A 12,828-nucleotide genomic window follows, 5' to 3' on the forward strand; every position below is an offset into this window, starting at 1 on the left:
AAAATCCAAATGGCATTTTTTAAAGAAATAGAACAACAACAACAAAAAACAGATTTGTGTAGAATCACAAAAGACCCCAAATAGCCAAAGCAATCTTGAGGGGAATAAAAAACAAAAATCAAAAACCAAAGGCCAGAGGTTTCACACTCCCTGATTTTAATTTATACTACAAAGTGACAGTAATCAATGTCCAATGAAATAGACCAATGAAATAGAATTGAGAAACCCAATATAAACCCACATATGTAAGGGCAGATAATTTTCAACAAAGGAGCTAAAAACATTCAATGGACAAAAAGCCTTTACAAGAAGTGGTGCTGGAAAAATAGGAAAGCCACTTGAAAAAGAATGAAACTAGGCTGCTATCTGTTACCATACACCAATATTAACTCAAAATGGATGAAAGACCTAAACATAAGACTGAAACAATAAATTACATAGAAGAAAGCATAGGTACTAAACTTATGAACCTTAGTCTTAGAGAGGATTTTATGAATTTGACCTCAAAGGCAAGAGAAGTAAAAGCAAAAATAAATGAATGGGACTATGTCAAAGTAAAAAGGTTCCGCACAGCAGAAGGAACCATCAACAAAACAAAGAGGCAACCAGCTGAATGGGAGAAGATATTTGCAAATAACCCCTCTGATAAAGGGCTAATATCCAAAATATATAAAGAAAAAATACAACTCAATGACAATAAAAAAACCACATAACCCAATTATAAAATGAGCAGAGAACCTGAACAGACAACTCTCCCAAGAAGACATACAAATGGCCAAAAGATATATGAAAAAAATTATCAACTTCAATTACCTATTATAGGGAAATGCAAATCAAAACCACAATGAGATACCATCTCTCACTTGTTAGAATGGCTATCATCAACAAGACAAGTAATAACAAGGGTTGGATAGGTTGTCGAGTAAAACGAACCCTCATATACTGCTGGTGTGAATGTAAATTTGTACAGCCAATATGGAAAACAGTACGGAGGTTCCTCAAAAGATTAAGAATAAAAGCATCATATGACCCAGCAATCCCTCTTCTGGATATCTACCCCCCAAAATCTGTAAATATTAATAAGTAAAAATACATGTACCCTATGTTTATTGCAGCATTATTCACAGTGGCCAAGACAAGGAAACAACCAAAGTGTCCTTCCAAAGATGTTAGAATAAAGATGTGGTACATATATACAATGGAATATTACTCAACCATAAGAAAAGATGGAACATTGCCATTTGAAACAACATAAATGGATCATGAGATTATCATACTAAGTGAAATAAGCCAGACAGAACAAGTCAAGAACCGTATGATTTCACTTATACTGGTATGTGGGATATAAACCTGAAAGCAACGAACAAACAAGACAAACAAAAAATGATAGACACAGACAACAGTTTAGTGGTTACCAGAGGGTAAGCGGGAAAGGGGTGGTAGATGAAGGTAAAAAAGATCAAATATATGGCGATGGAAGGAGAACTGACTCTGGGTGGTGAACACACAATGTGATATCCCGATTTTTAACTGCCACACATGGAGGTGGGACCAGCAAGTTCCACATCTCTGCCCCTCCTACAAGTCTCAACATGACTTCTTCTATATGTTCTTAGTTGTAGGACTTCTGGTCAGCTAGACTTCAGGCAATTCTCAATGGGGGTTATTATGTAGTTTAGTTGTAATTTTGATGTGGTTATGAGAAGATGCAAGCCAGCATTTTCCTACTCTGACATCTTGACTGCAAATCTTGATTTCATTATTTTGACACCTGACTCATCTTTTAAAATTTTTTATTAAATTTATTGGGCAACGTTGGTTAATAACATTACACAAATTTCTGATGCATAACTTTATAATACGATATCAGTATACTGTATTGTGTGCTCACCACCTGAAGTTTAGTCTCCTTCCATCACCATGTACTTGACTCTATCCTCATCATCCTCCTCTTATCCCCTCCCCTTCTGTTGTCTGCATTTTGTTTGTTTTGTTTGCTTATTTGTTGTTTTTCACTTTATATCCAACATGTCAGTGAAACAATATGGTTCATTTTGAATGAGTTTCAGAAGAAATCCATGGGTTATATGTTTTTGAATCATTATATAATTGAAAATATCCTTAAGTCATCCTTTTTTTTTTAACATTATTTTTTATTAGTTTCATGTGCACAAAACAATGTAATAATTAGACACTTATCATTTATATCCCTCACACATGCAAAACATGGATGGGCCAAGTCATTCTTATATATAAATAATAGGTTGACTGAGTATTGCATTCTTGAGTAAATGTATATTCTCTACAAAGCACAGTATTTATAACTATTGTTTTCTGTAAGTTACTGTTGTAGAGTAGCAGTTTGAGTTTTCTGTGGCTTTTGTTATCATTGTTCCCTTACAGAAACCTATTTTAATTACTGGATGCAACAGAGATTTTAAAATGTAATCTTATATACAAAATTTTGCTTTTATCAATTCAATTGTATCTAAGATACAGTTCTATTTTTCAGTCAATAAAGAATACAATTTCATTTTTTAATTTCTTTTTGTATTCACAGTTGTGTATTTTTGTTCTTTTTTGCTGTTGTTGTTCGTTTTCTTCTTCAAGAATACCAATCATTCATATATTACATCTTTTATCTAAAGTCCGAATTTCAGTCATCAGTTTTTTTTTCTCTTTATTCTTTATTTTATTTTCACATTCTTAGAAAATCTTCTAAGGCTCCTCAAGTTATTTATTTATTTATCTAAAATATTCATTTTTCTGAAGTAAAAATAATGTGTTCTCCTCCCTTAAGCATTGCAGTACATTAGAGATCCTGTGTTTCTACTCAAGGTGGCAGAGTAAAGGTGAGCAAAGTATTTTGTTACCTCAGGAGGGGCACTACTACTTTATTTTGTGTGGTAAATTATTGGTAGACTAAAGATAATTTTATTAATCTAACCTCCTTATATTTAGAGTTACTTTCTCTCAGCTTCTGACTGTAAACTATCAGTTTATGTGTTTGTTAATAGGGTTTGGAGTTTTCACTACTCTCCATCCCCCTGCATCTTGATAGGTATATTAAGTTGAAAAACCTACAACTTAGGTGTCATTATAAATTATGGCCATTTGCTACACTTGATCTTTTTAAAATTGAAGTGAAATTCACATAAAATATCATTAACCATTTTAAAGTGAACACATCACTGACATTTACTATATTCACAATGTTGTGGAACCACAACCTCTATCTAGTTCCAAAATATTTTCATCATCCCAAAATAAAACCTCACACTCATTAAGCAGTTACTGTATCTCATTAAGCATCTCCTTGTATCCCCCGTTCCTAGAAACCACCAATCTGCTTTTGTCAGTATGAAATTATCTGTTTTAGATATGTCATATAAATGGAATCATAAAATATGTGATTTTGTATCTGTCCTCTTTCATTTAGTTTACTTAGCTTTTGAGATTCATCCATATTCCTTTTTGTAGCTGTATAATATTTATACATTTTACATAATTAAAAAACTGTGAAATATTTCAAAAAATGTATTTGTTGGTGGACATTTATGTTGTTTACACCTCATGGCTACTGTGAATAGAGCTACTGTGAACATACTTGTACAACTATTTGTTTGGGTACCTCTTGTCAATTTTTTTCAGTATTTTTATTATTATTAGTTTCAGGTGTACAAAACAATGTAATAGTTAGACATTTATAGCTGTCACAAGTGATAATCTCCCTCCCTCAATCTACTACCCCTCTGACATCGCACACAGCCATTACATTTCCACTATCTCTATTCCTTATGTTGTACTCCGCTTCTTGTGAATACATATATATATATATATATATATATATATATATATATATATATATATAATTATAGTTGACATTCATTATTGTTCAGCTTCAGCTTCAGGTGTACAGTGCAGTGATCAGGCATCGACACCATCCCTGAGGTGGTCTCCCTAATGAGACAAGTGTTCATTGGATACCCTACAAAATCTTTACAACATTATTGATTATATTCCCCAAACTGTCTTTCATATCCCCGTGGCAATCTTGTGATTACCAATTGTGCTTTCTAATCCCCTCACCTTCTCCCTCATCCCCACCTCCCTCCCATCTATCAACTCTCTGTTTTTCCTCTATATTTCTGAGACTGTTTCTGATTAGTTTGTTCATTTATTCCATTCTCTGGATTCCACATATAAGTGAGATCATATGGTATTTATCATATGGTATTCTCCATCTGACTTATTTCACTTAGCATAAAGTTCTCTAGGTCCATCCATATCATTGCAAATTGTAAGATTTCATTCTTCTTTATGGCTGCATAATACTCCATTGTATAAATGTACCACAGTTTCTTGATCTACCGATGGGCATTTCGGTTGTTTCCCTGTCTTGGATTGTGAATAGTGCTGCAATAAACATAGAGGTGCATACATTTTTTCAAATTAGTGTTTTGGATTTCTTTTGGATAGATAACCAGGAGTGGAATTGCTGGGTCCTAAGGTAGTTCCATTGTCAATTTTTTGAGGTACATCCATAGTGTTTGCCATAGTGGCTGCACCAATTTTCAATTCCACCAATAGTGCACGAGGGTTCCCTTTCCTCCACACTCTTACCAGCACTTGTTTGTTGATTCATTGATGATAGCCATTCTGACTGGAGTAAGGTGGTATCTCATTGTGGTTTTTATTTGCATTTCTCTGATGATTAGTGAGGTTGAGCATTTTTTCATATGTCTGTTTGCCATCTGTATGTCCTCTTTAAAAAAATATCTCTTCATGTCCTCTGCCCATTTTTTAATTGGGTTGTTTGTTTTTTTTAGTATTGAGTTGAATGAATTTTTTATAAATTTTGGATATTAACCCCTTATCAGATGTATCATTGAAAAATATCTTCTCCTATTTGGTAGGATGCCTTTTTATTTTATTGATGGTTTCCTTTGCTGTGAAAAAACTTTTTAGTTTGATGTAATCCCATATGTTTATTTTCTCTTCTTACTTCCCTTGCCTGAGGGGATATATCAGTAAAAACATTACTAAGTGTAATGTCTGCAATTTTTTTTCCTATGTTTTTTTCTAGAAGTTTAATGGTTTCAGATCTTACATTCAAATCTTTAATCAATTTTGAATTTGTTCTTGTATATGGTATAAGGAGGTGGTTCAGCTTCATTTTTTTGCATGTGTCTGTCCAGATTTCCCAGCACCTTTTATTGAATAGACTGTCCCCCAATGTAAATTCTTGCTTCCATTGTCGTAGGTTAAATGACCATATAGGTATGGATTTGTTTCTGGGTTCTCTATTCTGTTCCATTGATCTATGTGTCTGTTTTTATGCCAGGACCATGCTGTTTTGATTACTATCTATTGTATAGACTTGCAATACAATTTGATGTCAGGTATTGTGATACCTCCCACTTTGTTCTTATTTCTCAAGTTTGCCGAGGCTACCTGGGGTCTTTTATGGTTCCAAATAAATTTTAGGATTATATGTTCTATTTCTGTGAAAAATGTCCTTGGTAGTTTGATTGGAATTACGTTGAATCTGTATATTGCCTTAGGCAATATGGCCATTTTAACTATATTAATTCTTCCTATCCATGAGCATGGTATGTGTTTCCATCTGTTTGTATCTTCTTTAATTTCTGAGTACAGACCTTTTACTTCTTTGGTTAAATTTATTCCTAGGTATTTTATAGTATTTTAAGCAACTGTAAATGGGACTGTTTTCTTAATTTTTCCTTCTGATAGTTTAGTATTGGTGTATACAAATGCAACTGAGTTCTGAATATCAATTTTGTATCCTACTACTTTACTAAATTTATTTATCAGTTCTAATAGCTATTTGATGGAGTCTTTGGGGTTCTCTATATATAGTATCATGTCATCTGCATATAAGGACAATTTTACTTCCTCTTTACCCTATTGGATGCCTTTTATTTCTTTTTCTTGTCTGATTGCTGTGGCTAGAACTTCCAGAACTATGTTGAATAAAAGTGGAGAAAGTGGGCAACCTAACTTTGTTCCTATCTTAAGGAGAATGGTTTCAGCTTTTCCCCTTTTGAGTATGATGTTAGCTTTTGGATTACCATATATAGCCTTTATTATGTTGAGGTATGGTGCCTCTATTCCCACTTTCTTAAAAGCTTTTATCATAAATCGCTGCTGGATTTTGTCAAATACTTTTTCTGCATCTATTGATATTATTATATGATTTTTATTTTTCTTTTGTAAATGTGGTGTGCCACATTAATTGATTTGCAGATGTTGAACCAACCTCACATACCGGGAATGAATCCCACTGGATTACAGTGTATGATCTTTTTAATGTATTGCTGAATTCTGTTTGCTAATATTTTGTTGAGGATTTTTGCATCTATGTTCATTAGGGATATCAGCTTGTAGTTTTCTTTTTTTGTAATGTCTTTGTCTGATTTGGGGATCACGGTGATAGTGGCCTCGTAAAAAGGGTTTGGGAAAGTTCCCTACTTCTGGATTTTTTGGAATAGTTTGAGGAGAATAGGTGATAATTCTGTTTTGAATGTTTTGTAAAATTCATCTATAAATGATGAATTCATCTGTAAATCCATCTGGTCCAGAACTTTTATTTGTTGGGAGCTTCTTGATTATTGATTCAATTTCCCTGTTAGTAATCAGTCTATTCAGGTTTTCCGTTCCTTCTTGAGTTAACCTTGGGAGATTGTATGCTTCTAGAAAATTATTTGTTGGTGTATAGCTGCTCATAGTAATTTCTGAATTTATTTTTGTATTTCTGTGGTGTCTGTTGTCACTTCTCTTCTTTCATTTCTGATTTTAACAATTTGGGTCCTCTCTTTCTCCTCCCTCTCTCTCTGTTTGATGAGTCTTGCTAAAGGTTTGTCAGTTTTGTTTATCTTCTCAAAAAACCAGCTCTTGGTTTCATTTATCTTTTTTTATTGGGTATTTTTTTTTTTTTGGTCTCTATTTCATTTATTTCTACTCTGGTCTTTATTATCTCCTTCCTTGTACTCCCTGTGGGCTTATTTTGCTGTTCTTTTTCCAGATCCCTTAAGTGTGAAGGTAAACTGTTGATTAGTGATTCTTTCTTGTTTCTTTAGGTAGGCCTACATTGCTATAAATTTCCCTCTTAGGACTACTTTCGCTGCATCCCACATATATTTGGGTTGTTTTGTTGTCATTTTCATTTGTCTTGAGATATCTTTTGATTTCTTCCTTGAACTCATTGTTGACCCATTCATTATTTAGTAACATGTTATTCAGCCCCCGTGTATTTGTGTGTCTTCCAGTTTTTTCCTTGTAATTTATTTCTAATGTCATAGCACTGTAGTCAGAGAAGACACTTGATATGATTTTAATTTTCTTAAATTTATTGAGACTTGTTTTGTGGCCTAAAATGTGGTCTTTCTTGGAAAATGTTCCATGTGTGCTAGAGAAGAATGTGTATTCTGCAGCTTTGGGGTGAAATGCTCTAAGAATATCCATTAAATCCAAATGGTTCAATGTGTCTTTTAACACCACTCTTTCCATATTTATTTTCCATCTGGTGGACCTGTCCCTCATTGTCAGTGATGTGTTGAAGTCCCCTACTATGATAGTGTTACTGTTGATCTTTGTGTTTATGTTTACCAATATCTGTTTGATATATTTAGGTTCTCCTATGTTGGGTGCATAGATGTTTACTGGGGTTATGTTCCCTTGTTGGATCAATCCCTTTATTATTATGTAGTGCTCATCTTTGTCTTTTAATATGTTCTTCATTTTAAAGTCTATTTTGTTGGATATAAGTATTGTTACTCCAGATTTTTTCTCATTTCCATTTGCATGAAATATCTTACTCTAATCCCTCACTTTCAGCCTGTGTGTGTCTTTTGATCTGAGGTGAGTCTCTTGTATACAGTATATGCAAAGGTCTTGTTTTCTTATTCACTCAGTCACTCTATGTCTTTTGATTGGAGCATTTAATCCATTTACATTTAAAGTGATTATTGATAAGTACATAGTTATTGCCATTTTGTTATTTGTATTTCTGGTGTTTATTAGTTAGATTGTTTTCATCTTTCTTCTGTGTACAGAAGCCCTTTTAACATTTCCTGCATTGCTGCTTGGTGGTAATGAATTCCTTTAGCTTATTCTTTTCTGGGAAGCTCTTTATTTCTCCTTCAATTATAAATGCTAGCCTTGCTGGATAAAGCAATCTAGGCTGTAGGCCTTTGTTTTTCACCACTTTAAATACCTCCTGCCACTCCCTTCTGACCTGCAAAGTGTCTGTAGAAAAATCATTTGATAGCCTTACAGGAGTTCCCTTGTAGGTAACCCGCCGTCTTTCTCTTGCTGCTTTTTGGGTTCTTTCTTTGTAATTAACCTTTGCCATTTTAACTATAATGTGTCTTGGTGTGGGCCTGTTTGAGTTCATCTTGGTTGGAACTCTCTGCACTTCCTGGGCTCGTATGTTTCAATTTTTTTGTGTATACCTAAGAATGGAATTACTGGTTTTTATGGCAATTTTGTTTAACATTTTGAGGAATTGCCAAACTGTTTCCCATAGCAGCTGAACCATATACATTCCTACCATTAATGTACAAGTGATCCAATTTTTCCACATCCTCACTAATACTTTTTTTATTTTCTTTTAAATTATTGACATCCTAGTGTGTTCAAAGTGGTATCTCATTGATTGTGGTTTTGATTTGCATTTCTCTAATGATTAATTATGTTGAACATGTGTTTTTTGCCTATTTGCATATCTTCTTTTGAGAAATGTCTATTCAAGTCTTTTCCCCATTTTTTTAATTGGGTTGTTTTTCTTTTTGTTACTGAGTTGTTGACGATTTTTACATCTATGTTTATAAGAGATATTGTTTCACAATCTTATTCCTTGTATTGCCTTTATCTAATTTTGGTATTAGGGCAATTCTGGCCTCATAGAATGAGTTAGGAACTGTTTTCTCTGCTGTTACCATCTGGAAAAAAATTGCAGAATATTGGTATAATTTCTTCCTTAAATACTTAATAGTATTTATCTGTGAGCCAATCTGGGCCTTGTGTTTTTTCTTTTGGAAGGTGATTAATTATTGATTTAATTTGCTTAATAGATATAAGCCTATTCAGGTTGTCTATTTCTTGTGTCTTGTGTGAGTTTTGACTGTGTCTTTCAAGGAATTGGTCCATTTCATCTAGGTTACAGAATTTGCAGGCATAGAGAGTTTTCATTGTATTCCTTTATTATCCTTTTAATGTCTATAGGATCTGTAGTGGTGCTCCTTCCTTCATTTCTGATATTAGTAATTTATGTGTTCTCTCATTTTTTTTTTTTTTTTTACTTAGCTTGGCAAGAAGTTTATTAATTTTATTATTCTTTACAGCCTCTGGTTTAATTGATTTTTTTCTATTGATTTTCTGTTCTTTAGTTCACTGATTTGTGCTTTATTTTTTATTATTTCTTTTCTACTACTTACTTTAGATTGAATTCATTCTTCTTTTTCTGTTTTCCTCAGGTGGAAAATTTGATTATTAAATTTAACCTTTTTTCTTTTTCTAATATATGCATTCAATGTTATAAATTTCTCTTCAAAGACTGTTTTTGCTGCATCCCACAAATTTTGTTTAGTCTTCATTTTCATTTAGTGTGAATATTTTAAAAATTCTCTTGAGATTTATTTTTTGACCCATGTGTTATATCTATCTATCTATATCTATCTATCTGTCTATTGAATTAGTATTTTGGGTTTCTTCAGATAAATATCCTGAAGTGGAATTGGTGCATCCTTCTTTGTCTCTTGTTATAGCTTTTGTTCTAAAGTTTATTTTGTCTGATACAAGTCTTGCTAACCCATTTTTTTCATTTCCATTTCCATGAAATATCTTTTCTCATCTCTTTATATTAATTCTGTGTGTGTCTTTCAATTTGAAGTGGGTCTCTTGTAGTTAGCATACGCATAGGTCTTGCTTTTTTATCCATTCGTCTACACCATGTCTTTGGTGGGACCATTTAATCCATTTACATGTAACAATTATTGATAGTATGTACCTATTGCCATTTTATTATTCATATTTTTGTCTTTCTTCTTCTTCTTAAAGACATACCTTTAACATTTCTTGCAATACTGGTTTGGTGGTGATTAACTCCTTCAGCTTTTTCTTCTCTGGGAATCTCTTTATCTGCCCTTTGATTTAATTGATAGCCTTCCTGGGTAGAGTAATCTTGGTTGTAGGTCCTGGATTTTCATCACTTTGGATATTTCATTCCTTTTGAGCCTGCAAAGTTTCTGTTGAGAAATCATCTGACAATCTTATGGGAGCTCCCTTGTAGGTAACTAACTGTTTTTCTTTTGTTGCTCTTAAGATTCTTTCTTTGCCTTTAACATTTGGCATTTTAGTTATGATGTGTCCTAGTATGAGCCTCTTTGGGTTCATCTTGCTTGTGATTCTCTGCACTTCCTGGACTTGTATGTCTATTTCCTTCACCAGGTTAAGAAAGTTTCCTGTCATTTCTTCAAAGAGGTTTTCGATTCCTTCCTTTCTCTCCTCTCCTTCTGGTACCCCTATAACACAAATGGGTCCCAGAGGCCCATTAAATATCTTCATTTTTAGGAGAACTGACTCTGCGTGGTGAACACACAATGGGATTTATAGATGATGTAATACATAGATGATGTACACCTGAAATCTATGTAACTTTACTTACAATTGTCACCTGAATAAACTTTAATTTAAAAAAAATCTTCATTTTTTTTTGGATTCATTTTACTTTTGCTGTTCTAATTTTTTGCTATCTTATATTCCAAATCACTGATTCATTCTTATGCTTCATCTAATCTACTGTTGATTCCCTCTAATTCAATCTTCATTTCCATTATAGCATTTTTTTTTTTTTAATTCTGACTGGTTCTTTTTATGTTTTCCACCTTCACTTTTATGTTTCCTATTTCTTTGTTAAAGTTTTCACTGAGTTCATTGAGCATCCTATACCCAGTGTTTTGATCTCTGTATCCGGTAGATTGTTGGTCTCTCTTTTGTTTAGTTCTTTTTTCTGGAGTTTTGTTCACTTCTTTCATTTGGGACATATTTTTTGTCTCCTTATTTTGGCTACTTACTTGTGTTTGTTTCTATCTATTATCATGCTTTCCCCAAAATAAGACCTAGCTCTAATGTGTCATTTGGAGCAAAAATTAATATAAAACCCAGTATTATATTATATTATATTATATTAATTATCTTATATTAAGACAATATCATCTTATATTAATTTTTGCTCCAAAACATGTATTAGAGCTGAGTGTCTGGCTAGGTCTTATTTTCAGGGAAACACGGTAGATATAGCTTCTACATCACTTGCTTTTGGTAGAGTGGCCTTATGTAATAGGTATCCTGTGGGGCTCGATGGCACACTCTCCCTAGTCACCTGAGCCAGGTGCTCCAGGTATGTCACTTGTGTGGGTTGTGTGTGCCCTTCTATTGTAGTTGACACTTGATTGCAGTTGGTATTACAATTGAGGGATTAGCCTTCAGGTTGAGTGGCTGTGAGGACTGCCACTGAGTACAGTGGGAAACCTGTTGTGCAGGGGCTTACTCCATGGAGCAGGATGCACTTCATTGGAGCTCTGGTGCTTGCTGAGTTCACCCTTTGGTCATTTGTGGAGGTGGTTGGGTGATGTTGTGGTGTGGTCTGAAGCTGGCCATCTTGTGTGTTAGTTCTGGGGCCTCTTGGGAGGGTTTCTGGTATAGGCCAAGGTCAACCACTAACTGTGCCTTGCCCAGGGCCACCTGGGATGAAATAAAAAGTGATCTGCCACTTGTGCTGGACTTGGAGGTGACTGTGAGAGGCCAAGCTTGAACCAAGGCTGACTGCCACTAGTGTCAGGCTTGAGGCTGCTTAGCAAGAGGTCTGGGGCATTCCAAGGCCAGATACTACTTGTTTAGGGTCTGTTAACCTTTGAGCGATTTTAGGAAAGTCTGAAGCATGGGTCAAGACAGGCCATTTGTATGGAAAAGCCCTTGGAAGGAGCTTGGATAAGCCCAAGGGGAATCACTGGGGTGGGGTGAACGGTGTTAGCCTGGGTGGGAGGAGGGCTCAACAAAGGATCAATGGCTTCTCCAGGCTTTTCTTTCTGGGAGAAAGCTGCCCCTAGAGCTAACCCTGGAGGAACTAAATTGTTCCTCTCCTTATGTGCCTGGTGCTTTTTGAGCTGCAACCCTAGTGCTGGAGCTCAGAGTGAGTGAGTCCATGAGCACAGGCCCTTTAAGAGGAACACCTGAGAATCCAGCAGCCCTTCACCTCACTCAGCTACAATCTCCGCTGTTTTTCACAGCCAGAAATTATGGGAAATTCTCTTCCCTGCACTGGTACTCAGGGCTGGGGATCCTGGTGTGGGGCTGGGACCCCTTGTTCTTCAGGGGGGACATCTGCAGCAGAGATATCCCTCCCAATTTTTCACTGCCATATGTGGGTGTGGGACCAGCCCATTCAGCACCTCTGCCCCTTCTACCAGTTTCAGTGTGGCTTCTTTACGTCCTTAGTTGTAGGTCTTCTCTTCAGCTAGACTTCAAGAGGTTCTCAATGATGATTGTTCTGTAGTTTAGTTGTAATTTTGATGTGGTCATGAGAAAAATGCAAGTACAGTATTTTCCTACACTTCCATCTTGACTGGAAGTCTTCTTTAATTAATTTTATTGATTATCAGTTGTGGTCAAAATACAATGAATGTTTAAATAAAAAAAAAATTATAGTAAAAAACACATTGTCGTTAATCCCCCTCAAAACATTCCCTCTCACTTCAAGCACATCCCATCATTCTTTCCACTTTCTGAAGTACTTCTGGAAGTCCT

The sequence above is a fragment of the Rhinolophus ferrumequinum genome, chromosome 16, assembly GCF_004115265.2.
Source record: "Rhinolophus ferrumequinum isolate MPI-CBG mRhiFer1 chromosome 16, mRhiFer1_v1.p, whole genome shotgun sequence".
In the NCBI taxonomy this organism is placed as follows: Eukaryota; Metazoa; Chordata; class Mammalia; order Chiroptera; family Rhinolophidae; genus Rhinolophus; species Rhinolophus ferrumequinum.